At 36.2% G+C, this 27,244-nt stretch overlaps 1 protein-coding gene and 1 non-coding gene across 21 annotated transcripts in view; one reads left to right on the forward strand and one right to left on the reverse strand.

The window, feature by feature from the left end:
- Positions 1-27,244, reverse strand: part of BBS9 (Bardet-Biedl syndrome 9) — a 462,928-nt gene that overhangs the window by 168,247 nt on the left and 267,437 nt on the right. The window lies entirely within an intron of this gene.
- On the forward strand, positions 14,379-14,486 carry LOC123613465 (U6 spliceosomal RNA). Its single transcript, XR_006720822.1, has one exon. It is a non-coding gene; the product is annotated as a U6 spliceosomal RNA (small nuclear RNA).

A 27,244-nucleotide genomic window follows, 5' to 3' on the forward strand; every position in this document is an offset into this window, starting at 1 on the left:
CTGGGTATTGAACCCAAGACCTCGTGCATGCTAAGCATGTGCTCTACCACTGAGCTATACCCTCCCTCCCAAGTTGTACATTTTAAATGGGCAAATTATATGTAAATTATATCTCAATAAAGCTGATAAAAAAATAAGAGAAGTTAAAAGTACTGTGAAAGTATAATTCATAAAGGGTAGATACATTAACACAAATAAGGCACCTTTATTTAAGAAACAATTTTGATATATTAATGGTTACACCAAATTGTAACTGGGGCTTAATGACATTCTGAATGCTGGAATGATCACATGACTTTGGAGTCAATTAGAATTAAGTCTGAACACTGGTAATGCTTACTTAACTAGCTGTACAACCTCTGACTAGTTACTTTACCTCCCTCAGACTTAGTTTTCTCACCTATAAAATGACACTCCTGCTTACTATTTCTTAGTATTTCCTATAGCTGAGGGCTCATTTCAGTTTAGTAACACCTGATAAATTCTAATTTTTCTGTTAGAGTGACAATGACATTGAAAAAGGGAGATTTCTTTTTTCCTAGCACCTGAGGCATTCTACCAACTACTGCCTCCTAAGGTGATACAAGACAGCTGATCACTCTACAGTGTTCCCTGGACCTCTCTGATCAATGGGACAGTGCTCATTCTGTAGCCAAGTTTAATCAAGTTTCAAAGTAAAATGTCATAAGACCCTCTTTCATATATATTACTAAAAATTATGTAGGTTACATGTATTGGATTCCATTTCTTACTCCTTTAGCAATTCTATTAAAACACATGCACAGATACACAACTTTGCCTGATACGACTTGTGCTCTAGAAATTCTCTAAGGCTTGTTAATCAGGGAGCTATACACTGATTTTCTTTTGTACCTTACTGAAAATGATAGAAAATTTGGTGATTTGAATAAAACATTTATAAAGTTACACTATGAGAAGGCAGAGGGAAAACAAAACTCATATGTAGCCCAGAAAATTCCAGTGTAAAAAGAGTAATTGATAAGTCCCCAACATGCCCTCAATTTTCCAGTACTTGGTACATGGTGGGTGTCCCGTAAATGCTGGCTGAATTGATGAACCTCAGAGTCAGTCCACCTAAAAATCCAGCACAACTAGGAGCCATACTAAACTGCCTCTTAAATTCTAGACACACTCAATCAGGCACTGTCAGGCTCCCAATTTGAATGGAACTCAAGTGATGTCACATGGAAACAACAGACCTACCTCAATATATCTGTCATCTACTTTAAAAAAAAAAAATCTCTCCAGTTCACCTTTAGCCACAGCTGCCTAACGCCAAGCTACAGACAGTTCTAATGACTACTGAAATGAATTTATTCTTCACATGGCTGCCCTTTGGTTAGAAAGACACTTAAAGTCTAGGGGAGACTTGGAAGCAGGCAAGAAATAGGGCATGCTTTCTACTCAATTATGTTATTTGTGATGGCATTTGCTGCAGACTACAACATGGCCAAGTCCTTGCAATAAGGAAGAAGAAAAAGTTTACCAGGTCTAAGCTTTTACTTTGCTGAAAAAGATCCAATTTGTATGCAAAAGAATTATTCTTTTACCAAAAACAATGTAATAAGGTTCAAAATGAAAAGAGAAAGGGCATAGAGATGATTTAAATGTCAGATAAGTATATAAGAAGTGTTTCATTATCTATGTGCTGAAACTTCAGCCAGATAAAAGAGAACTCTGGCTTCTTCAGAGGCATAGCAAGAATCTAATTCTTAGCTACTTTTGCTACTATGTTATTTTGTATAAATAGGATAGAAGACTGGATTACATTCGATTGTGCCTCACATGTAGTAAAACTTAAGATTCCCCAACAACATGCATTTAGCTGAAATTTCTAAACCAAATCCAAGATTAGAATACATTTTTAACCAGGCTACCATTTTGGGTAACTATAAAACAACAGAGAAAGTGTACCCATTCAGTGAAAAATTTCAGTCACTCAAGCTATTTATCTTCATAAAAAGAGAACTGCTAATTGCCTAAATCATCTGATGCTTTGAAACAGCAAGGTATGATTATTGTGACTCTCTGAAGCCATGATGGTTTTTCTGGTCTAGAAGTATAATTTTCCTTGACACCAATCTACACTTGTCAAATGCCTTGAAAATTCATATAAAACTGGTTTTAGAAAAATAAATTATTCCTGAGAAATTTCTTTGTACTATATACTGTCAAAACAACCCTCACTTGAAAAAAAAAAAAAAAACCCTCACTTTCATTCTTTCTTTCTTAATGTTCTTCCCAGGAGAATATAAAATGTAGGCAGTACTGGAATATAGACTTTGGCTGGGTCTTTTAAAATATATACGATTGATACATAAAAATGTTAAATGAGAAAGACAATAAATCATTTACAAGTGACATACAGACAAATTTTGCTATTTCAGCAAAGTTTATTTACCAAATAGACATGTAACTTAATCAGCTGAAGGGAAACTAACTTCAATGATTGGCTAATATAAGGCTAAAAATACAACTGATCTCAAACCTGGTTACTATTTTTTACCCATCCCCCGACACCAGGTGACCAAATTTTTACCCCTTTCCATAAGATTATAATCCTATAGCCAAGTGAAACCCAAATTTTTAAAATAATAATTAATGGACTTTGTACAAAGAACAATGAACGCTCTCACGACCACAGTTGCTCATTAAACAGATCACTGTTAAAGCTGGAATCTATGGTTGGCAATGTCAGAGCTCATTTTACAAACCCTGGAGAATGCCACAGTTATCACTGCCCAAAAACAACATCCACAAGGTCTGATCTGAATAGTTTCTAAGTTTAGAATGTTTCAGGCCACATTCTTACATCAGACATGTCAGTAATTATGTAGCCATCCACAGAACCTTGAGTGCCATCTCCAATGAGGGGAAATGATGGATATATGGGCAGTTGGCAGCTGTTCTAAGAACATTCCTTAGCAAATGCTAAGACAAATTATTCTGTGTAATCAATTGAGACATGCTGATAATCCATTCAAAGGTAAAAAGAGACTGGAGACCTCAACAATGCTAACGAGGCTACTGATCACTTCCTTGGTTCTAGAATTTGAGTGAATGTGACATGCTCACAATTAAGTGAAACTGTCAAGTTTTTTCTTTCTATGAATATTCTTTTAAAACACCTGGTTTTTCAAAAGAGTCTATTTCTCTTGAACACCTGTGTTTTTTAATCACTGTTGCATTTTTAGATAAAATACATAGTTATGTATCACTACTATCTGGTAGTACTTTGGCAAGATATATACAGGTCTATATGGCCTAGACTATATGGAAATAATATAAAAGGCAATGAATGGAACTGCCTGGGTTCATATGAAGTGAAACTAGGGTAAACTACAAGCATTTCTACAATTACAGACTGTAGGCACATTATAATTGTAAGTGGCTTTGCTGAGGATACGCTGTACCTGATTTCTGCTATTTTGTAAACTTCTCCAGGTCAGAGACTTTTTTATTATTTTCCATACCCTTCCCATAGTCTCTGGCTCACAGCAGGCACTCAATGAGTGTCTGTTGTACTGAAGTAAATTTAAAAGCCTGATAACTCAGTAGCACAAGTATCCACTAAGACGGCAATTTACAGGAATACTACCTGGGCAATGGAAGTCCATCTCCTATATTCCAGGAGAACAAGACCAAGGTCTACCACTTTTGAAAAGTTTTTAAAGGCTATGTTATTTGTTGGGTCTACCATAGGTAGTAAATTTAAATTAACTATACTCTAAATCCATGCCTTCCAAATGTAGTATTACATTACAATGATCTACTAAATTCATTCAGGCCTTTACTGCTAAGTTTATGTAGTGTCATAAAGTCTGTAATTTAACTTTAAAATACATCATCATAGACAAGGTCATATGATGAGACAATGTGAATCAGCTTAATCTACACTCTAGAGCAGAGTGTCTCAGTCTCCTCTTAATGATCTTTGGGGCCAAATGATTCTTTGATGTGGCGAGCTGTCCTGGGCTCTGCTGGAAGTGTAGCAGCACCCCTGGACTCTACACACTAGATATCAATAGCACCCTCTCTCCAGTTTTGACAACCAAAAATGCCTCCAGACATTGCCAAATGTCTCCTTGGGGACAAAATCACATTTAGAATCACTTGCTTGATACTCTGAGAACAGAGATTGTGTTCTGTCTTATTTATCACTGTGTCCCAGCATTTTGTACAGGTCCTAACACATAGCAGAGATCAACAAATATCTGTTCATTTTGAACTGAAATAAAGCCCTTCTGGTGTATCCTGGAAGGGTAGTTATTGGCTTAATACTACTACCAGAAGCTTCTCTCAGAAGTAGAGCTAGTACTTAGCATACCAGTTGCGATGCCCAGCAAATAGCACATTTCCTTAATTCCGTAATGCACTTTGCTCATTAGGTGCCTTCTTCTGCCCTCCATACATATTTTCATGTTTTTCAAATCTGGATGTATCTTATAGTGCCTGTGTTCATTTAACATGCTAGTTTTCCTTTTTATCTTTCAAAGTGTTCAACTCAATAGTGTGCCTTAAAATTAACAGCTCAGAATCCACTGAATATATTTTTCACTGGGTATTTTGTTTGGAATGATACCTCCCAATGCCAGAGTTTTCATCCAGTTTGCAGAAAACAACTGTTCCAAGAGCACTCCCTGGCTGCCCCTTTTGGGGCACTGTCTTACTTTCACAGAGGTCCCCTCATCCTCCCTCGTGCTTCCTAGTGGGACCTACTGTAGGGCCAAGAATGAGTTCTTTCACACGATGCTCATAACCAAAACGTGCAGTAGAGTTGCTAGGTTCACTCTAACCATGATGAAACTGAGTCTCTGAAAGGTTCAAAAGACTGTCTACAAACATGCAGCCAGATTCAAACCCAGACCTGTCTAGTCACAAAGCCCATTTTTCTCAACTTCACACACTGCTTCACCAGACTACAGCTCTCTGGAGCTAGAAAATTCACTTCTGCAAATTTTTCATGTATTTGTTCATGCTTTCAATGAAAAAATGCATTCTGGAAAGGTAATAAAATGTATTTCTTTTGAATAGAGGCTAAGATTGATTTACCTTAATAAAAAATAAAATGTATGTTTATTCAGTCTATTCAACAAACATCAACTGAGCATCCACTGGGTGCTAGGTGCTGTATTGACCTTAAAGGAGTAATAAATGTGGCTCAGTGAGGGACCAAAATGGGGTAGGGGGGATAAGGCATACAACTAATAAACATTTTGTGAGATAGTGACATTTTTCAGCATTACAAAAATAATTCTAATGACTATTTTCAAAGTGATCTTCAACTATAAAACTAGCCAAAAGACAGTAAATATCTATGTAAATTTCTAATACGAACTAGAATTAAATAAAAAGGAAAAAAATCCATGGTGGTTTCAGTCCTGGCATCAGTATTCTAAATTTAAACTTTCTCTGTTAAAACATACAAATAAAAATGAAAACAAAACAGGGTAACTGAGAAAAAATTTAAAATTTTGCTCAGCAAAAAAAGAAAAAAACAAGAATAAAAAAACTACGAACATAAGCAAGTAAAGGTAGTATATATTAAAATGAAATCTTTTCTTGAAATGTCCAGGTTTAGATTTGATCAGGTAAGAGGTCCCTCTAATTCCAACACATTTTTTCCTTCGTTCAAAGAAGCTGAAATAGGGTATATATTGAAGACAGTATCTGATGAGAGAGGTATATGGGTTACAAGCTAGTTTTAAAAATAACTCACTTTCTAGTTTACTTAAATAAATCAAACAGGTGTCACAGTTTAAAATCAGAATCCTCCAATAGAGTCCATTTACCAGAAATCTGAATCCATTTTTAAAGAATAACAAGAGGAAAAGATTATCATCACACCAGTAACTGATGCACACAGACATTTTTTGTTTAAATTCTTGGTATTAATACCCCAAAACGTGATAACGAGCTGAATTTGGATAAAATAACAGGTATCACACCAAACCATCCAGAGAAGACATTTTTAATCTGAGGATAGAATGCCATCTTGGCACTTTCAGGACGTGCATGAGTGATGGGAAAGATTATAGTTTAGTTTGTGAACACTCAGGAAATAGTTCTTTGTTTCAGTTCTCTAGCATTTTATCATGCAGCCATCATTGTGAGTTTCCTAAGAACACCTTAGAAAAATCGGGTTTAGTAATCATTAGAAAAATTAAGATTTGATGGTTAAAAAACAATTTTATGAAAGATTATACATGTTATTGGGGAACCGCTCACCACAAAACTTTTGGGATATCAGAAATCCGTTCTGGCAGGAATCTGAAAATGATGAGCTGGCCAGTCACATCTTAGTTTACCAATATTCAGGACAACTGGATTTTTCTCTGGTTTTATAACAGCTTTTGCTTGAATAGAGACAGAAGCAATAGGAAGATCTAGGTCATCTACACTACTTTGAAAAGATATTAAATATTCAAGTTTTCCTTCCACTTACTGAAGAAAAACTCAGAGTCTACTTCAGCAACAGAGTTAGCATCAGATTCACTTAAAAGGGGGTTGGGGCCAAATCTCTAGACCAATCTTCTACTAGTTGACTCTTCTACCAATCAAATTTAATTTCTTTCAAGATGAGAAATATTAACTAGAAAAAATCTTAACTAGAAAACAAAGTTTTCCATAACATTATAGACCAAAGATTCTTTAACAGTTTGTCATTATGGGAATTTCAACTGGTTATTTTCATTTAAAGAAGTCTATCCTGAACATTATAAGGTATCTCAGATATGTTCACACATATATTATCAATCAGTACTAATGTTCTGCTGAACATCAAGCAAACTCCATTCCCTAATATGAAACTACTTATCTAGAATCCAATGAATTCCTTTCCTCTGGATAGAAATAAACTCTAAAATTAATGAGACCAAGAGGAGAAGACTTTAGCAATTACAGAATCAAAACTGGAGGGCTAGATCATAAGACATTTTTTATATCACACAACAGTGCATTATTCCATGTCTCCATTCCCTAGATTGTATGTTCTTTGAGAACCAGGACTACCTCCTTATTTAAAGCTCATGACACTAAATATTCAATACATTCATCTGAATTCAACTGAATTGAATTTGAAAAAACCTTCAAAATTATCTAGTCTAAGTTCCTTATTTTTTATACATATAAAAAATGCTAAGACCCAGAAAGATTCAGTGACTTGCCTAAAATCACACAGAAGGTTAGTATTAGAACCAGGGCACATCCACACCCTGCTTTAAGGATTTTACCTACATTCTCTCATTAACTATTCACAACAATCTTTCAAAACCAAGTGGGGCAAGCATCTATGTCCCCATTTTATGAGGAAGAAAGTGCAAAATGCCAAGGTCACATGGGAGGTTTAGAAGCATATTAAACTCAGAACTCCATGCCTTACCTTTTATTCTTAAGGCACAGAGAATTTAAAACATGCCACTCTGCACCTACAAGGAACAAGCGAGGAAGGGGGAAGTGAATCTAGACCAAGTGTTTAAGAAGATGGGATGGCACAGAAGTGGGGAACACAGATGTTGCATAAAAAGAAATAGATATAAGGGGCACAGGTGCAGGTGGCCAGAAGGAGGAGGAAACCTTGAGGCTGGTAGTGGCAGGTCTCTCTATAAAATGGAATCATAGGCTCTGTTTTGACTTTCCATTTTCTCAGAAACTTAGTAATTTTCTTCACTGTCAAAATTTTATAACTTGTATAGCTGATTTCATCTATAGTTTATAGTCTATCACATCTCTGACATTGATGATTATTTCCCCTGGGATCAGTAAGCTATGATATTCAGAGATTAAGTTGAGATGCTATGCTTATAGAAGAGCCTGAGCCTCTACCCTAACCCTTTCTCAAGTTGGGCAAAAAATGTTACCTGACTGTTGAGAACAACACAACTCATAAAGGGCAGAGACCAAGACACATCACCTGGCCATTCTGGCCAGAGTTTACTGGAATGAAGGGGATCAAAACATGGGCATGGAATAAAAGAGGAAAAGAAATGGCCCAGACCACTTCTAGCAGCAAAAATTTGTCTAAAGATTGCTTGATGTGGCAGAAAGAACAGAGGCCTATTAGTTAACAGTTTGAGCCCCAGTTTTGCTGTTTAGCTTAGACAGGTCATTCTCTTTTTCTCAATGATTCTCATTTTCCTACTGTAAAAAATAGCAAACTAATATTAACTTGCCTCATGGAATTATTATAAGGGCCAACTAAAATAATGTATGTAATAGCATTTAGTAAACTGTGAGATACAATACAAATGTTAGCTGTCATTGTACTAGAAGAATAAGAAACTTAACATCTCCAAATATTCTTAATTAATATCCTCCAAACCGAGGCCTACAATTCAACTAATTCACCAGGAAAAAATATAAAATTCAGTTTATCTGGAAAAAAAATAGCATGTGAAACAAACTACCATTTAAGAAATGGGGATATCAGCGAATTACAATTAATCCTTAACATCTGTCCTTAAAGAATGCTATTTAAGAGTAAAGATTCGCCAGGTTATACAGGAGTAGAGGGGATAGTCAATAGTCACAAGGTGAGGATCAAAGGATTTTCAATAACAAAAAATTTTATAGAAAGAATTGTTGCTTTCTGTAACACTGGTATTGAATTTCAGTATCTAAAACAAAATATAGTCATTGGCTTGGGACATTCACATGATGAAGACATTGGGTAAGAAACTACCCAACAAATCACACACTCAATTTGTTCTCAGTAAAAGACATTACTGGCTAAGACAATGAAGCATGTTTTCTTGGTTGGTGAGAGCACCTGTGAGTATCAACGCTGGTCTCAAGCAGCTGGAGAGAGTTAGAAAAAAAAAATAAGGTTTCCCCTGAGAATTCCCATTTTTGCCTGAATGGTACCAGGGCCACCTCTGAACAGGCAACTGGCTTGCTACACAGAGAGAAATTACTGGGGGGAAAAAACCCAGGATTTCTTTTAGCATCTATCTAAACAACAACAAATACAGTAAGAGCTGGCTTCTAATTTGGGTGAGGGAGAATAGGCTCTTTGTTCCCCAAACCTCACAATTCTGAAACAAACCTATGTCTTAAAATCCACACAGTCAAAGGTTAGGTGAAGATCCCTGAATATGTAAAAATAAGAAATGACACAATATTGGAGTTAATTCGCTTTAAAAAATGATTCTTAACAGAATCCCTTTTATGTTCAGCAACTTCCTAAGTGCACCAAAAATAGAACTTGATTTAAACAAACTTCATTCCTTTACAGCTTTTTCTCAGGAGCACACTGATGCAACTGAATAGGAGATTCTCTGACTGCTGGCTGAATCCCTCACTCCAGCACTTCCTCTCCCAGGGACCCTCTCTGGGGCTGCCCAGACACACATCCATGAGGAGACCATTTATAGCCCACTTGAATATTATGAATTTGAGGTGCTGTGACAGTACCTTTATTCCAAGGTTGCTCCTGACTGTAAGCTAAAAAAATAATTTAGCCTAGATGATTTAGACTGAGAGGAAAATAATACTCTGCCCCAGACTCAACTTTGGCAGCCTTGAACAGCAAGGTTAAATTATGTCCCTAAATTTTGGAGAAGACAGAGACCACTTTGGTTGCTCCCCCACCGTATCCACACCCCTCCACAAAAAACATAAAAAAGATTAATTTCTCAAGTTAGGAAATCAGGCTTCAACCCACCATTGTGTGGTCATAAGAATTACACCCAACTATTCATGAGTTATTAGGCACTGGATTCAATCAGTGAGTGAATTCATCTTTTTTCCAGTGGCTATCTCCACTGCAGCAAAGAACTGGCAAAATGAACAATTTGGTAAAGCGAGTCAATGGTCTTCTTAAGGTTCACACCTAATCAACTATTTAATTTTGGATTTGAATGTATTCAACTAATTTGACCATACCTTCCCACTCATGTCAGGTTGTTATTCACTATATCACATCATGTCCACCTTATAAAGACTCAAGAGAAAAATTCCTCTCAGACCTCAGTATTAGGAAAGTCAATCTGCTATTGAAAAACCAAACAATAACAAAAAATAACATCCAAACAAATTAAAAAAAAAAAAACTAAAACAAGGGTAAAACGTGTCCTCTGTTCCTTTAAAACATTAAGAATCTTAAACGATTGTGATCCCAACTTGGTGCTGTTGCAAATAAGTCAAATCTGTGGTCCATTTCTAGCAATGTAGGAATATTTTATATATATATATATTTCCATCCAAACTATTTGAGACTTGTTTAGAAATCTACTTTGATTTAATGTACTTATGTCTAGATTTTCCAAGGTACTACTGAGATGACTCTTCTGATTAATAACAATTTCTTGCTGAATGTAATTTAAACGGCTTATGTCAGGCTAAGCACAATAAAAGTAGTATCAATTCAGCTCAATTAACATTAGCAAATATTTAAGCGTCAGTCCAAAAATAAGTCTCATTTCAGAACTTTTTCCTCCATATCACCTTAATATTAATGCCAGTAATGTTGATCATTTACTTTGTGTCTGATACTTTGCCTCAAAAAGAAGGTTCTTGTCTTTGAAAGCTTAAAGGTGACAGTAACTAGTTTAAGATTAAACTAGCATCTATTAAATCAAAGAAAATATTACACAGTACTGAATTCAGTGGTAAACTTCAAAGTGTTTCCTGTAAGTGATCTTGATGAGCTTAATAAATGAAGGCTGGAGTTCTCAGTAAAGACTCACTAAAGGTTGCAGAACCTAAATTAGTCCTGTCAAAGAAGACTAGAGTTGATTCCAGGTAAGGCATGTATGTCAGAGAAGGCATAGAGATAAGACTATGTTTTCATAGGCCAACAATACCATGTTTTCATAGGCTACTGATGAGAGCTGTATGAAAAAAGCAAAAGTTAGAAAATTGAAAGTTCTGCAAATTTTTATTATGGAAGGACATAATGAATCAAATCAAAGATCTGAGCTTGGTACCTCCAAAGTCTAAGAAGGGTGTCCAGTTTTTCCAACATGGGCCAGGTCAATACAGAATGTAACTACTTCTCTTTATAGAGTGTAAGGATTTTCTACTCAAGGTCAAGGACCAAATTATTTAAGGCAGGCTACCAATTATCAAACATTTCAGTCTATGTTTAGGCTATTTCCCAGAACAAAATAAAGGTGTTTATTCTTCATTTATAATTCATGACTTACTCAAACTATGAGAGTAAAATTAAAACTGCCACTTCTCTTGATTTCAATCTGGAATCCAGTTCACTAATCCACCGTTAAATAGGGATAAATAACATACTTTTATCCAAAGGAAGTGAACAAATCCCATTTCCATTGCAGAGCAGCCCAAAAACAAAAGTGATAAAGTGTGTGTGGCCCAGACAACAGAGGGTCTTCACCTCTGAAAGCCACTGAAGCACAAGTGCTTTAAGTCCCAACATTTCTGCCAAAGTCCATAGAACCTGGAAAGATACAGGTTTAATACCATGTAATTTCAACTGAACTGGAATAATGTGGTTTCTAACATAGTTTCAGCAGGCAAATTTAAGGCTGACTAACTCTTAAATTGAAAGAAACATTTTCTAAAATTAGTAATTAGAGGAGGGAAAAGACCAGCATAATTAGAAGCTCTAAAACTCACTACTAAACATAATATTATTTCCAGGATATCCTTTTTTGTCTCAATTATACAACTGTATTTTCTATTTTGAGCCATCCTTCATGGCATCTCATCTATATTATTAGTTAAACTTAAAAAATAGCCCACTATGGCTTTTGAAAATAGAGCCCTTTTTATCTAGATTTTAAAAAGAAGAAAGAGTTACAACCAAAGGATCGATCACAATGGATACATGAGCATCAGTGATAGACTTTTCTCCCATCCAGAGCAACACAGTAGTCAACTGACAGGAAGAACCTCCCTCTGCCACTCAGTAAGCATCAGAACATAAATGGAAGTTTCTCCATTTCCCTCCTCTTTGTTTCTCAGTCTCTAAAATGAAGATAAATCATACTTGACCATTTTCTTTAAGAAAATATGAGAATTGAAAAGATATTTGTTTTTTCAAGAATGAACTCTGTGATTAAAAAAAATCACAATTTAGTATCAGCCTCTGCTTACTCCAATCTCTGCTTTTCCTGATCTATTTCACTATTAGCTACTACTCCAGCTGCTGCTTCATATACTTACATAAGAGTTCAAGATATTGACATTAATAAGCCAATTTTCCAATAAAAAGTGTCCCAATCTGCAGGGTCCATATCCCTCCCAACTTTGCTATTAAAAATGCCAACTAGCTGAAAACCTCAACATCGTATTTAACTCAGTTTTCCTGATCCACTTCATTAAGACCCCCCAAGTACTTTCAATTTTGCCTTCAAACTATCTCCCCATATTCCTATCCTCCTCTCCAATCCAACTATCATTACCTCTCCTCAAATCACTTCTAGGTTACTGAAATAGACTTCAGCTAAACTGAAACAGGGGGGCGAAATTCACTCAGATTATGCTACCTAGAGAGAGCCATTATTAATATTGTTTGAAAACATCTTTTCATACAATTCTTTCTAAGACTAGCTACATATGTATAGACACAAATGTAGACAAGAGTATGTGAATGGTATCATACAATAAATATACCATGTAATTTAACTCTAAAATGTCATTTTCTGTACTTGTGTGTCCTGACTGATCTTCCTATCCTTATTTTATAGAGAAAGACATATACATTGAAGTTACAGGTCTTTCCCATGCTATGGAACAATTTAATAATGATATCCAAAGTCTTCCCAATCTTCACAGTGTTTACTTTACCTAATCTCAACTTTGTTACTCTCCTGTATCAGCCTCTTCATCACAAATAATTTGGTCCATTCATCATCTCCCAGACTCCTCAAGAATTTTCCATTACCATACATTAACTTCTATTCTTCCTTCTGATTATAAGTCCTTTTTATGTCTTCTCAAATGTGTGCCCTTCCCTCAAAATTAAACACAAGTCTCACCTTCATTTATATATTCACTATTCATTCATTCAACATATAATTTACCATGCATCTACTATGTCCCAGTGCTAAAGATTCAGAATTGAACAATGCACACACCAGCCCCGCCCCTAAGCAATTTACCCACTAATGGCCAAGAAAGACAACTAAACAAGTGATAACACAAAAATGTGATAAACATTAGGTCAAGGTACATGACAGAAAACTTTGTGGCACCTATCAGAAAAAACTCCTCTGTGAGGCTTTGAGAAGACATCTGGCTCATGATGTCTCCTCCCAGATCAGAATTCCTCTGGCACTTATTTATAACCTACGCTGTTCATTTTGAAACTTAGTCTGTGCTCTCTTACACTGTAATTTACCTTTGGGGTACAAAGGTCCTTCTTCATTTAAACAGTCAAGTTCCTTACAAATAAATAACTTTCTTTATCCTTCTTTTGTGTTCCTATAAATTAGTACAGAGCAGAAAATAAATAATAGTGTATTCTTACTGCTGCTGCTAACACTATGAAATAAAAATTTGGCTGTGACTAGTTATTGCATGCTTCTAATAAGAATTCAGAAGAACTTTCATCATTTACAGCTATCCTTCATATTTCTAAGTTGTTTCTAGAGTTTACAGTTTAGGCAACTCTCAACTGAGACTTTCCTCTCTACTGAGCATTACCACTTAAAAACAATGCTGTGACTCCTCCTGCTAAGTTGAGCCCTGCAGGGCTAATAGTCAGCAAGCCTGGTACCCAGTGGTCTGAAATCGTTCCCAAAAACTAAATAAATAACTGCTTGCTACATTGTATAGCCAAACTCTGAACCTACTCTGATTGGATTGCTTGGTAACATTGATTTCAGGAATGTCAATTATTAGTAAATGAACAGTAAAGCAACATTATCAATCAAGAATAAATTATGTTTGGAGAAAATAAGAACATATTTAAATAGCTCCCAAAACACTAATATCAACTTTGCTTCTCTTGCCTATTTGGAAGAGCAAGCTACTTTGACTGTTTTTACAGACTTGTCAAGATTATCTAAATGAAAGTTTACAGTCATAAAAGCAAAATATGTGGCTCTAATGAACCATATTCTGATTAATGTAGAGTTAAAAGAAAAATAAAACAATCAACAAACCTGGAATCATCTTGCAAGTTAAAAAAAAATTACAAATAAATTGCTCACAAATCTTCCTGATTGTTCTGACTAAGTCAAAGCTTCTGGTAGGAACACTTTTTATTCTGAAACAAAATTACATTTAATGTACTTTTTTGTGTTTCCTTTCTTGAACATTTGAAATTCTTACTCTTTTTCAGTTAAATAGATAGTTCTAACTCTGTTGCACCTTGCGTCAGCTACTATATTCTATTTAATAGAATTCTATAGTATTCTACAAGAATTGTTAGAATTACCGTGACTGTGTTCACTTCAGCAGCACATATACTAAAATTGGAATAATACAGAGAAGATTAGCATGGTCCCATCACAAGAATTACCATGGCCATGCTAATTCCACAACAGAAAACTATAGTGACTCCCAATTGCTTCCCAAATGAATAATAACATTATAAAAACTGGAATTTTCCTAAAAACCCTAACTTTTCATTCAGCATAGAGGTTTGTAACTTGGGCCCAAGAATGGGCTTCAGGGTTTGGTAAACACTCTGAAACTGAAAATAACATTTTGCATGTTTTTATAGATTATTCTGTAGGAAACAGCCCAAAGCTTTCAAAGTCCCACTGGAGACTCTGACCTCAAAAAAGGTTCACAAGTATAGTAATTTTAATATTCTACTTTCATCACCTCCATCATATTTAATGATCCACATCCATTATTATTTCACAGATCTGGAATTTCTAGCAAAGTCAAGTAAACCTACCTACTGCCCTGAAGCAAGAGACATATGATTTCCTTCACTTAAAATGCCCTAACACTCACAAAGCTCTCTTTGAGATTTTCTCTTCCACCACTCCTCACTGGATCTTACCGACCCAATTCACCATGATGTACCAGTGTTAACCAATCTTCAACTGTGGACTGATAGCACAGCTAACTAACTGGTTAAGGACAATAGGCCAGCCTGCTTGAACTAATGTGGACAAATGTGTTCACAGGGGTTTTTCTATGATACATTTCCCAAGTAAACATGTTACACTTTCCTCACAAGTATTGAAATAAAATAATTTTAGTGATAAAAGCTAGAATAATAGGATATTTTAAGGCAGGCTGGGTCTTATGCCACCCTTTATGTCACACCACATCAGTGTCCAGCTCCATTTTTTTATGAGATGATCTTTAGTTATAAAATGAATCCCAGTAATGATTTCTTTAAATTTACACAGAAGTAATCAATGTTAAAATTCATAAATAATATGTGCAATCTTGAATGAAGGAAGGAAATGTTGCTTTTCTCTCTTTGTTATCACTTCAGTTTTACTTTGGTGCAAGTTACTTGACAAACCTAACAGACAACCCAACTATTTTTAGGTTCTTAGCAGAATATAAGTGACAAATAAAACAAATTTTCACATCTCACATTGAATGTTCCAACTTTTTGGATCTCTTATAAGAAATTTAGGACTAATGAATGAATGAAGAGTAAAGCAACCCACAGAAAAGTCAAACTGGTAAATTAGAAGAACTTTTTTTTAACAAGAATTTTAATAATCAACAAGCCATGATTAATATTTCCTGGCCTTTTTTTTTTTCATTTCTCAGATGACTTCTCACTTCTTCCAAAAACCAGACAAATAAACAAAACCAAAACATAACACAATGCATTCTGTAAGTTTCAACTGATATTCTCTCCTCAGTCCTGACCTGTTAGCTCTTGTGTTTGCACAACTTGTGGTCACCACACAAACTTTAATGAATTAGCTAATGCACTCCTAGAAACACACTGCTTACTTTCCATGATTAAAATGTCCATAGTCAATAACATAGCTATGGTGAACAACTAATGCTATACTTGCTTATGCACAGAGCTTCAGGACACTGTGTCAATAACAGAACTGCCACTGGCCTGTTAAACCCATGTAATCAAGAGAATCTTTCTTATTCTTCTTAAAATTGAAGTTCTGACATTCACAAAAGCCTTCTTAAGTGATAATCTCTATTGTGAGATATTATGGTGTGCATATGTATGCTAAAATTATATCTGCTTTAAAGCAGTAGGACTTACAGAATGTATGCTTTCAGGGAGCGTAAGTTCAAAAGGACTTTTCTCTTTGATACACATTTTTATCCTTATTCCATGTAGAAACTTATTTTAAGGGCCTCTAGTTTTCCTCCATTGAGACAGGCTGACTCAATCAGTTATGGCTAGGATGGGTATAGCAACAATAGTGATGATGACGGCTAATATTTACTGACTGCTCATTGTATGTCAAGCTCTTCTCAAAGTTTTTAGGTGTATCTACTCACTTAAACCTCTCAACAATCCCTCTGAGACCAAAGATGTACCATTATTATCACCAATTCATGGTCAAGAAAACAGAGGTATTAAGAAGTTGTATCATTTGCTTAAAGCCACAATGCTAGGATGTAGAATGGTCCACTTGAACCTGGAGAGCTCATTTTCAGAACTAGTGTTCTCTGTCTCTAGGCTATAATGGGTCTCCATGTAAACTTGTTAATTTCCTTTTCTGTTTTTATAAGAATCTGAACCTAACAGCTATCAAGATTACACATTAGCATACAGGTTATTTTTGAATTCTAATAGATACTTTATTTGTACAAAATCTCATGCTGAGATATAATTTTTTTTAGGTTTATATGACAAGACAATTGGGGTGGGGCTTTGTATCAGTATAGGTTTAATCAAGAAAACTAGGAACCAGAGGGAGGGTATAGTTCAAGTGGTAGAGTGCGTGCTTAGCAGGCATGAGGTCCTGGGTTCAATCCCCAGCACCTCCCCTAAACATAAATAAATAAACCTAATTACCTCCCCCCACCCACACACAAAAAATGACTTTAAAGAAAACTAGGAACCATTTCAAGTACTCATAGTTCAAGGATTTAATAGGTGTGGAGGAGCTCAGAAGCCAGATGGGGGTGGGTGGTGAGGTCACCTAGAGATTAGCAGCAGTAGGAAGCTACTACCACATACCTCACAGATTGGAGGGTTAATAGAAAGAAGCAGAGATATCAGAGCCCAGGGGATCAGGATCACTAATGGCAGGTTTGTTTATAGAGAGAGCTGGAGCCCTGGAGGAAATGCAGCCACTAATGAGCTGCTGCTGAAAGCAGATGAGGAAGGGGAAAAACACTGACATCAAAATTTCTGCTGCCTTAAGGTCTCCTACCAGTGCCTCTCAGGATCCTGAGAGATGTAGCCCACAGCCCTCTGTGACACAGAGCCTAGCTGTAAAAGGGTGAGGAATGGTTCAGGAACCACTTAGGTTTCCTCCGTGGCTTTGTTACCTAAATAAATAGTCAAAGTTCTAGTCCAAATACTATCCAAGAGTAAAGACTTCTTAAGCAAAAGTCCCATAAATTCACCAAAAACAGATATTTCACACTTTAATTATATAAAATAGAAAAATTATTGTCTGTCAATGTTCTTTTGGAAAGGCCAACAAAATTTTATAAATATAACATTAACTCTTTTACTGACTTTGCATGAAAAAAATCCTATAAGAACCAAATACAGATGTCACCTTTAACTAAGGCTTTACTTAATGGGATGTTTTACTTATTATTTGTCTACCCCTCTGTATTTATTGATAGTCTTTCTGTGAAGTTCCTTCAATTGTGTAATTAGATTCTATGCTCAAGAAAAATTTTAGAAAATGGGTACTCTTGTTCCATTTTCTGGACTGTTTTGACCAGTGAGGTCTTTTTTCTCAGGAGCTATGATGCAATCAGCAATAGACACTGCTGGCTGCATATCCAACACAATCATTTCTCTCCTTTCTTTCCTTGCAGAATAGTGACACTCCTCCACAAAATGTTACAAGGAAAGATGAACCTAGTCCCAGATCCAGGGGATATAGCTGAACAGACTTAGTCTAAGGGTTGGGAGAATCAGAGATTTTGCCCTGTAGGGAACAGTGGGCAGTGTTTCAGACATTTTGGTCACTATACTAGAGGAGGAGTAGGAGGGCTACTGGCATCTAGGGAGTAGAGGCCAGGGCTGCTGCTAAACGTCCTACACTGCACAAGACGGTTTCTACACACATGACAAAGAAGTGTCTAGAAACCTTGGTCTAGAACCAGCATCAACTTGATCTTGAACACAGTTATCAACTGGGAACTTGTTAGAAATGCAAATTCTCTGGCTCTAACCCAAATCTGCTGAATCAAAACTCTGGGTGTGGGATCTCACACTTTATTTATTTATTTTTGAATCGATTGTGGGGTTTTTTTTAACTTTTTTTATTGATTTCTAATCATTTTACAATGTTGTGTCAAATTCCAGTGTAGAGCACAATTTTTCAGTTATACATGAACATACATATATTCATTGTCACATTTTTTTTCTCTGTGAGCTACCATAAGATCTTGTATATATTTCCCTGTGCTATACAGTGTAATCTTGTTTATCTATTCTACAGTTTTGAAATCCCAGTCTATCTCTTCCCACCCCCTGCCCCCTTGGCAACCACAAGTTTGTATTCTATGTCTGTGGGATCTCACACTTTAACAAGCTCATAGTTGACTCTCATACATGCCAGTGTTTTGTAGTCACTGGTTTAAGGTTCCAGGAGTTGGCCATCTATGGTCCATAGGCCTGCCACCTATTTCTGTAAGTTAAGTTTTATTGAAACACAGCCATTTATTTACTTTTTGTCTATTGTTACTACAATAGCAGAGTTGAATAGTTGTGACAGAGACCAGATGAACTGCAAAGCCCTTTACAAAAAAGTCTGCCAACCCCTGAAGCCAGTCATGGTAATTTTATTATTCTTGCCAATTACTGGTCTAGGAACAGACTATTCAGGAAAGCATAAGATCATCAGGATAATTAGGATGGGAGAAGAGTGTTGCTGGACATGAAGGTAGAGCATTAGGGAAAATATACTTTATTTCTAAGGAGGAGAGACAGAAAGTGAGGTCCTCTTTTTTCTTCTGGATATTATATTGTCTGGATGTGATAGCCAGAACTACAGCAGCCATATTGCAACCAAGAGGAAAACCAGGCTACAGCAAGAACAATACTCCAAAGATAGGGGGAGTAAGAGAAGGAAAGAACCTGATTTCTGTATGTTAAAAATTTTCCACAGTGAGGATGTATTACATGAGTAATAAGACTAGATAAGAAGGAAGGAAGGAAGGGAGGAAGGAAGGAAGGAAGGAGGGGAGGAAGGAAGGAAGGAAGGAGGGAAGGAAGGAAGGAAGGGGAAAAAAAGCTGATTCCAAATAACTACCAGAGTTTTTAATTACCTTAAGTCTATATTTTAGTTTATGTATGTTTGGATCCATAATCTATATAAATTCTAAATTAAAGTAATTCTGGTTTGAAGCAAATTAAATTTTTCCCCCAGCAATAGTGAAGAGTAACTATTTCCTTTTTCCATTGAAACCAGAGCAATTTAAAGTAGCAGGCCACATTTGCAGAAATATAATCAAAGGTTTACCACAGGCAGCACACAGCACAAGCTCATTCTACTTGCAATCATTTTCTCCAAGGAATCAACAGCAACTAAAGAGACCACAACTTGGATTTTAATCAATTAGAATTTGTGAAACACCAAATCCAAATGGATATTTAAAATCTTCAAAGTGTAAGGAGCCTCATTTTCCACAGAATATGTTGTAAGCCCAGTACATATTTACATAATATATATAATGCATCTGGCATTGTTAGGTTCTAGAAACATAAAAACAAACAAGATGTGATCCCCTACCTTCGAGTAGCTTTCCATCTGCTGGGGGAAATGATAAACACAGAGAATTATAAGACAAGGAATCACAGAACAAGTTTGCAGAGTGTTATGGAAACACAGAGGAGAAACAGATACTCTAGTCAGAATCAAAGTCATGAGTGAGAAAATATTATGGAAACTAATTTACCACACAAACACAAAGATTTTAGAAGCTGTTATTTGAAAAACTAGTATTTTTATATGTTACATACAGAAGACTGTAAAGCTTATATCACAAATTAACTTGAATGTAGTTAGTTAAAACACATTAGTATAAAGGCAACACTTTCGATTTGCAAAACACTATTCTTCCTAAAAGGTCACTGCACTTGGAGATTTATCTTCATTAATTTCTCAGTGCAAATCTGGTAGGGGAAGATGTCATCTTTCAAGACTAACAAAAATGACCCCAATTTCACAAAGGACAAAGTCTTCCCAAGTGCAAAGAAGGGTCCATTCCAGACCTGGAGCTCAGCAGGGCTATCCAGGTCCACATGGCCAAACTAGAACCTGGGGTTAGATAGAGCCAAAATCCTGTGGAACTAGGAACTAGATCGATACCCAATCAAGTCACCATGAAGAAGAGATCTGGGATGAGTCATTTCATTACAAGTCTGCCCAAGTGGAAAAGCAATTTATGTGTTTATGATCACCAACACTGTTGACAATGTTTATCATGTGGTGAGTTCCACAAACAATAAAGTTTATAAGTTCACTAGAAGAGAAAAGTAAGGGTGATTAGGAAGATGGCTAATGCTACTGTATGTTAGGACCCAAGGAGCCACAGGGCAAAAAGAAGTCATTTGGCCCAAATAGCTCACACAACTAACTATGCCCTTAACTTCAACTATAAACTCTGCCAGTCAGTGTATCCTGCTGTACCTCTTTGCTAAAGAACTTCTTAAGCAGTTAACTAATCCCAGACCTGTTAGGGACAGTCTGTCCATAAATACTAGCCAAACCCCCATGTTATTTAACATCATGCCCTCATCTTATTAGATCTGAGAGGTCACCTAGCTTCAAGCTTACTTATTACATTTGGCCCATTTACTAGAATTAGAACCAGAATCTTCTCTGAGAGATATTTTCTCAAGTATTGCATAAGAAATCAATGCTACATTTTTTTCTGGAAAATGATCCTCTTTATAAATTTTTCTTTGCTATTATCCACTCTAAATATCAAAAAATAAATAAAATCCTTCATGATCAAGGTCTAGGCCTTCATCCAAGATTCTCATCTGCTCCTCATCTATTTCTTTTCTTTCAAAATTTAATAAGCTCACCTGGACATCTTCACAGTGTTTTAGATATGCCTATTGCCTCTGAAGGAATAAAAATACCATTTCTCTGTACGAGTCATTATTTATCATTGAGCAACCACTCCGACACCTTTTTTGCTTACTTCACTAGTTCTCAGTCGGTGCCTTACAGAGAGATGAGAAGAATAAATGCCTCTTTAGAAGTTGCTCCGTGAGTCAAACAGCCTTAGAGAGAAAAGTGGGATTTTTTTTGTCCTAAGAAATGACTACGAGAACTAACCCTGGGAGTAGATGATTTTAGGCACTTGTGGTCAGAGGCAATTCAGCCTGATGGAAATCCTCAGCCTGAACCACCATTACCACTCTGCTCTACCAGCTGTGCAGAACCCGGGGTTCCCATAAAACCAACTTCCCTGACCTAGTGGTAGCAGCTACTGGTTTTGAAAATTCCACTTTAACTAGAAATTTTCTAAATCAGTTCTATAGCTCTGGTTTGCTGAAAACCAACATTTGCAATTTTGGCAAGAAATCCCTCTCACCCTAGCTGCCTCCGATTTCCTGTCCCTGGGCATAGTTTCCAGCTTGGCTGATGGGCTCTACACAGCTAGCACTGCCATTGCCTCTGGCAATGGGATGTGGCGGAAAGCACGATAGACGGAAGGTAAGGAGAGACCTGGGACCAGCCCTGCTTCTGTTACTAATGAGAATGCCCTTAAATTTCCTGGACATTGATTTCCGCATCTTTAAGCTCCCTTCTAGCTCTAGTCAAACAGTTATTTCATAGCAGTTAATAAGCACCTATTATGGACCAGAAGTGTAACAAGGGATATAAGTCACAACTGCCCCTCCAGGAGTTCATAGTGGAACAATTATTTAATTCAATACATAGCCAACTTGCCATCTTTTATGCTAAAAAAGAAATGCTGCTGATAAATTCAAAGTCAATTCCAAATCTCATTTTGGCCAACTCCTTTAAAACATCTTCTCCACCAACTTCTGTATAAGCAAATAAGAATAAATGAAAGACCATCACTTCATTTCTCTTCCCTCATTCCACTAGGACTGTCTAATTAAAAATCAAGTAAAAGGGGAATGAAACAAGAGAAACAAGATGGTTGGATAAGTCAATAATTAGATAATTAGCCACTGGAACAACCAAAAGTTACCTGAATTGATGCTAAAGAAAAATATACTTTTTTTAGTGATACCAGTGAAAAAAATCTCATATTATTCCAACATGTGAAGATGTCACATTGAAAAATGGCTAATGAATAATGGACAGGATGACAACCTATACCAGTATGTGGCATGATGACATTATAGACTCTTCTAAGAATCACCACCGTGTATTTCTCAGCTGACTCCTGTTCATCCCCTCTTTTGAAAAATCTACTCAAAACTCAACATCTCCTGACCCCAGGTATCCTTCCCCATCAGTTTCCTTCTGTATGTCCATTTAGCTGCCCAGATCCTCAGTGGAACACAGCTGGTCCAAGGGTTCTCTTGCATTATTCATGTGTTACCTTGTGAATCTGTATGTGATTTCTCTTCTACAGTAGAATGTTTAATTCGTCAGAGGTAGTATCTTATCTTAACCCAGGGTCAGTATGCACTTATTGCTACTTTCTGCCTCCCTTGGCTTTCCATATTTCAAGGCCTGTTATGCTAAGATAGAAGTCCAATACCACTTTGAAAAGAGGGAATTCATCATTTAGCATTGGCATCATACACTTTTGTAGAGGGTAAAGCTTGCTATTTTCACAGAAAATGAGCTGATCTACAGGAGAGCAATAAATAAATAACAAAGGGAAAGAAATGGAATTTACATTAGGAGTTTAGGGAGAGAGCCTGAATATCATTAGAGAAGGAGTATCTTTTAGAAGGTTTAAACACTATAAAAAAACCTAGGTTCTAATTTTCTACTACAGAAACAATTAGTTGAGTGAGCTGTAGCAAATAACTTATCTGAGAAAATTTATGCTGGTACTCACTGTTTACAAAAATTCAGGAAGCTTATACTAAAATAAATGTGAAATTCTGAGAGAAAAAAATCATGTAATTCTATATTGTTATGAAAGGGCAAAGTAAAACCACAGTTCAGGTTGATGAAATGAACATTTCTTGAGGGTCTGCCATGGCCCCCAGCATTGTGCTAGGTAAGTACTCAGTTCCAAGGATGAATAAGATGTGGCCTCTACCCTCAAGGAACTTACATTCTACATTCAACTTACATTCAAGCTCAACAAAGGCTCTCTCAGAACTAATCCAATACATGGATTAACACACAGACATCTACTAGTTATGGTAATTAAAACAAAGGTTCCTTAAATATGCTCACAAGTATATAGTCCTAAGAAAAAGAAGATATTATTGTAAGAAAATCAAGACAACACAGCCAGCTGGTTTGTTCAAGGGCTTCTCAATTATTTCCTATTTAATTTGGTAGTGACATTCCTTCTCTCTGTAGAGATAGGACTTTGTAATACAGTACCTATCAAACTTATTTAAACAAATAGAATTGATGTTGATTGGAAAGCAGGCTTTAAAATATAGTCTAAGATCTTGTTGTCCAAAAACGTGCAGGGATGTCTCCACACACTGACTTTAATGATCACTCCATAGGTCTGTACCAAATGGAATTCAATATAAGATAGACTGTCTTGTATGCCATAAACTGTAACTCACATTGTTTTTTCTTCCCTATCTAAGAAGAGAAACTAGTGCTAAGACAGTTTCAAAAACAATGCATTCACCTCACTTCTCCATTTCCTCTCAGATTCCACCAATGAATCACTAGAAGGGATAATGACCAGTCTGATGCTACTTACCAGTGCACAGTTAATCTATTCCTTTGTGATAAATGGTTATTAATACAACCTCCAAAAGAGTGGTTTCTGAATTTAGATCAAAAGTGAAGAATTCAAGCATTTATTACTGTTTCATAGGGCCAGCCTTCATAGTGAAATGGATCTATCAGAACAGTCTTCAAAAAGTACTGAAAGATATCTGGCATTGAGTTGACTTACTATGTCCACACTGCCCCCATTATTGCTAGAAGAGTCCTTTTTTTCCTTACTTTATCCACTCTCTTGACTTCCCTCTTTTCATCTCCCTCTTTCATCAGCAAAGTAACGGACAAAATCTTTTTCAAGGTGAACATGTATTCTTTAGTCAGGGATTGGGACAACTCAGTGAGGTAATCACATATTTAGATTTCAGCCTCAGAACTGGTTTGCTTCCTCCCTCCCATTTACAGAAGTTGTCACATTTTCTCTTCAACCACTGTTGCATCTAGGTATACTGACTACTCAGAATCTATTAGAATTTCTACACATTAAAAGATTCACATCATTTATTATCTTTCAGCACAAGAAATAGATCTATTTATTCACAGCTGATTCTGGTTTTCAATGTAATTTCTATCACTTAAGGATGATATAATGTTATGTGCAATGTGTGTTCTGTCATTTATTTGTATGTATGCTAAAGAACCTTCAAAATTGAAGTCCAGCTTAATATCTTGAACAGATTAAATTCAACATCTCCTGGACTTCATTTTGTTGACTGAATTACCCCTCATTGCTAATAATGGAAATCAGAGCAGGTTTCCTGGCAGCTGAGCCTTAATCTAGGGTCTATAAGAGATGGATAGATTTGGGTAGGAGGATAGCTTTGGGTATTAAACACAGCAAATCTAGTCTAGGACATAATTTTCAATGTGATCAAAAAATTTAAAGAATCATAACAGTGATTCAGGACAGGACAAAGAGCTGTAGTATCATAAAGTCACAGCTATTGTTCTGTGTCAATAGAAGTCAGAAATCTCAAAATGGCTAAAGGTTTTATTAAATTCCTACAGACATAACACTGACGTAATCTGATGCAAATTTGATGGGGAAAGGCTGATAATGGATCCTGTCATCCATGAGACCTGTAATAAGCTCAAAGAAACCAGTAAAATGTCTTCAGCCAGTATCATAAATGATCAATATTTTAACAAAAATGAAAACAGAAAAGAGTCATGTCTAAAAGTGAGAGAGAGAACAAAAAAGGAGGGAAGATACTGAATTCTGAATGAATAATTTGGCTTTTAAATCACTAGTCCAGCAAGATTCTTTCATTTATGTAGGAAAACTCCTTTATAAATCCTAAGTTAAGACAGAAGATTAACACATTATATCAAGAGTACTAGTTAGTAGTTGTAAGACAATTATAAAACTGGAGGTGGGCTGGGGGTTTGTTCCACAGCACAAATGGATCAGTGATAGAGAAGCACATTTGAAAAAGAAAGAGTCTCACAACTGGACCAAAGTGCAAAAAATATACTGATGAACTGGTAAACTTATTTGTGTAAACTACAAATAGGAAAGCACAAATGAACTGAAGTTAATGATTTTGTACAGCCCCAAGGAAGACACAAAGGAGATTTAACATAGGATCTGGGATCGCATGATTTTTAAATAGAGCTGGAAGGTGATATAAACACAGAAGACAGCCTATCATTCTGAATCAAGTAAACACACTGGAATACAAGGCATTGTTTTGCTGATACAAGTTACTAAGCTAGCAGACAACCTAGAGACACACATAGAATTTTCCCTGGAAAATCATTTTGTCAGAATCAACCTCGTTCCACCCCTCCACCCTCATTTCTAAGGATGCATGCAGCAAATGTCTACAGGCCATCTTCAATCACAGCCTCGCCCCGACTCAAAAGGTAACCCATATTCTCTTAATTAAATTGTTGTTATTCAATAATCTTCATAATGAGACTTCAGTTGTCATAATAAGTGACAGGGGAGGCAGAGGGATCCTGATATCTGGGAAGCCACACCAGAAGAGCTCAGCTGATGTCCCCTACCCCAAACTTTCCATTCTAAAGAACAGTACCTGTCCAAGGCCAATGTCCTTGGTTCAAGTTTGTGCCCACTGGGCTAGTATGCCCTCTTGTATGCCTTCTCTGACTTATATTCGATCAACAAATGACTGTCCTATTTCTTCCTGGTTATAAAATTACCCTTTCTTTTTACCTGCCATTTACCCTTCTTTTTTAGCCTTTTTTTAATTTTTAAGGATCTCAAATGTGATGTCATAATTCTAACTCTTCTATCCAGTAATCAATGAGTGTCTTTCAAGACAATGATTACTCCTAATATAATGATCTTTCTTGATTTATTTTTATAGTTCACCAAATATAGTAAGAATTGAAATCGCTATTTTCATTGCTAGAAAGGGTATTCTTTAAGTTACTATTGAGACTTTAGTATGTACCATGTACTGTTTTAACTGCTTCTATATATCAACTCAATTAATCCTCACAACAACTTTATGAGGTGAGGTTCTTATTACCCCATTTTATATATGAGAAAACTGAGATAAAGGCAGTAACAGGTTCAGGAACACAAAGCCAGTAAGCGAGGGCCAGGGTTCAAACCCAGACAGGTCCCAGGAAAGAGATTTATAATTCAGAATATCATTTTGGATGGAATAAGAGTATTCTGAAATTAACTAATATTTATAGGGTGTTCATTTTATTTTTTCAGTATAAGAGACAGTCAAAGAAGGAACTTTATTAACTGAAGTACTTTTAGGACAATAGCATTCCTATTACCCCCTGCTGGCCTTCTTCTGCAAGTGCACCATTCACAGGTTCACAGAGCTGCAGCAACCCCCTCTCCCCTGCCCCAATGAGAATCACACTGGGAGTAGTTTTCATAAAGATCACATAAAATGACTATGCTTCATAGAAGCAGTAATGGGGAAAAGTTGAAGAAAACAGAACCATTCATACTTATTTTTTCCATATGATTTAGTTTTTCTGGGACCAAAAGTATTATCTCTGAAGCAAAATTACAGGCCATAACCATAGAGCCCCATCTCTACGTGGAGCTGACCCCAAATAACCGAGAAACACATGGGAACTCTGACTTTTACGGAAGAACTGGCTTTTGCCAGCTCTAAAAGAACAACATAATTAACAAACTATGAAGTCTGAGCAACCGACACATACATCAGTGGCACTTGGGATTGGCAGAGAAAGCAATAGTCAGAATAAATTTCTAAGCTTCAGCTTCTTCACCTGTAAAATGTGAAGATAATGATAATAGCTATGTAATGGGTTCATTATGAGAATTAAAAAATAAATTAAACAAGAACTGG

This window comes from Camelus bactrianus, chromosome 7, assembly GCF_048773025.1.
Source record: "Camelus bactrianus isolate YW-2024 breed Bactrian camel chromosome 7, ASM4877302v1, whole genome shotgun sequence".
NCBI lineage: Eukaryota > Metazoa > Chordata > Mammalia > Artiodactyla > Camelidae > Camelus > Camelus bactrianus.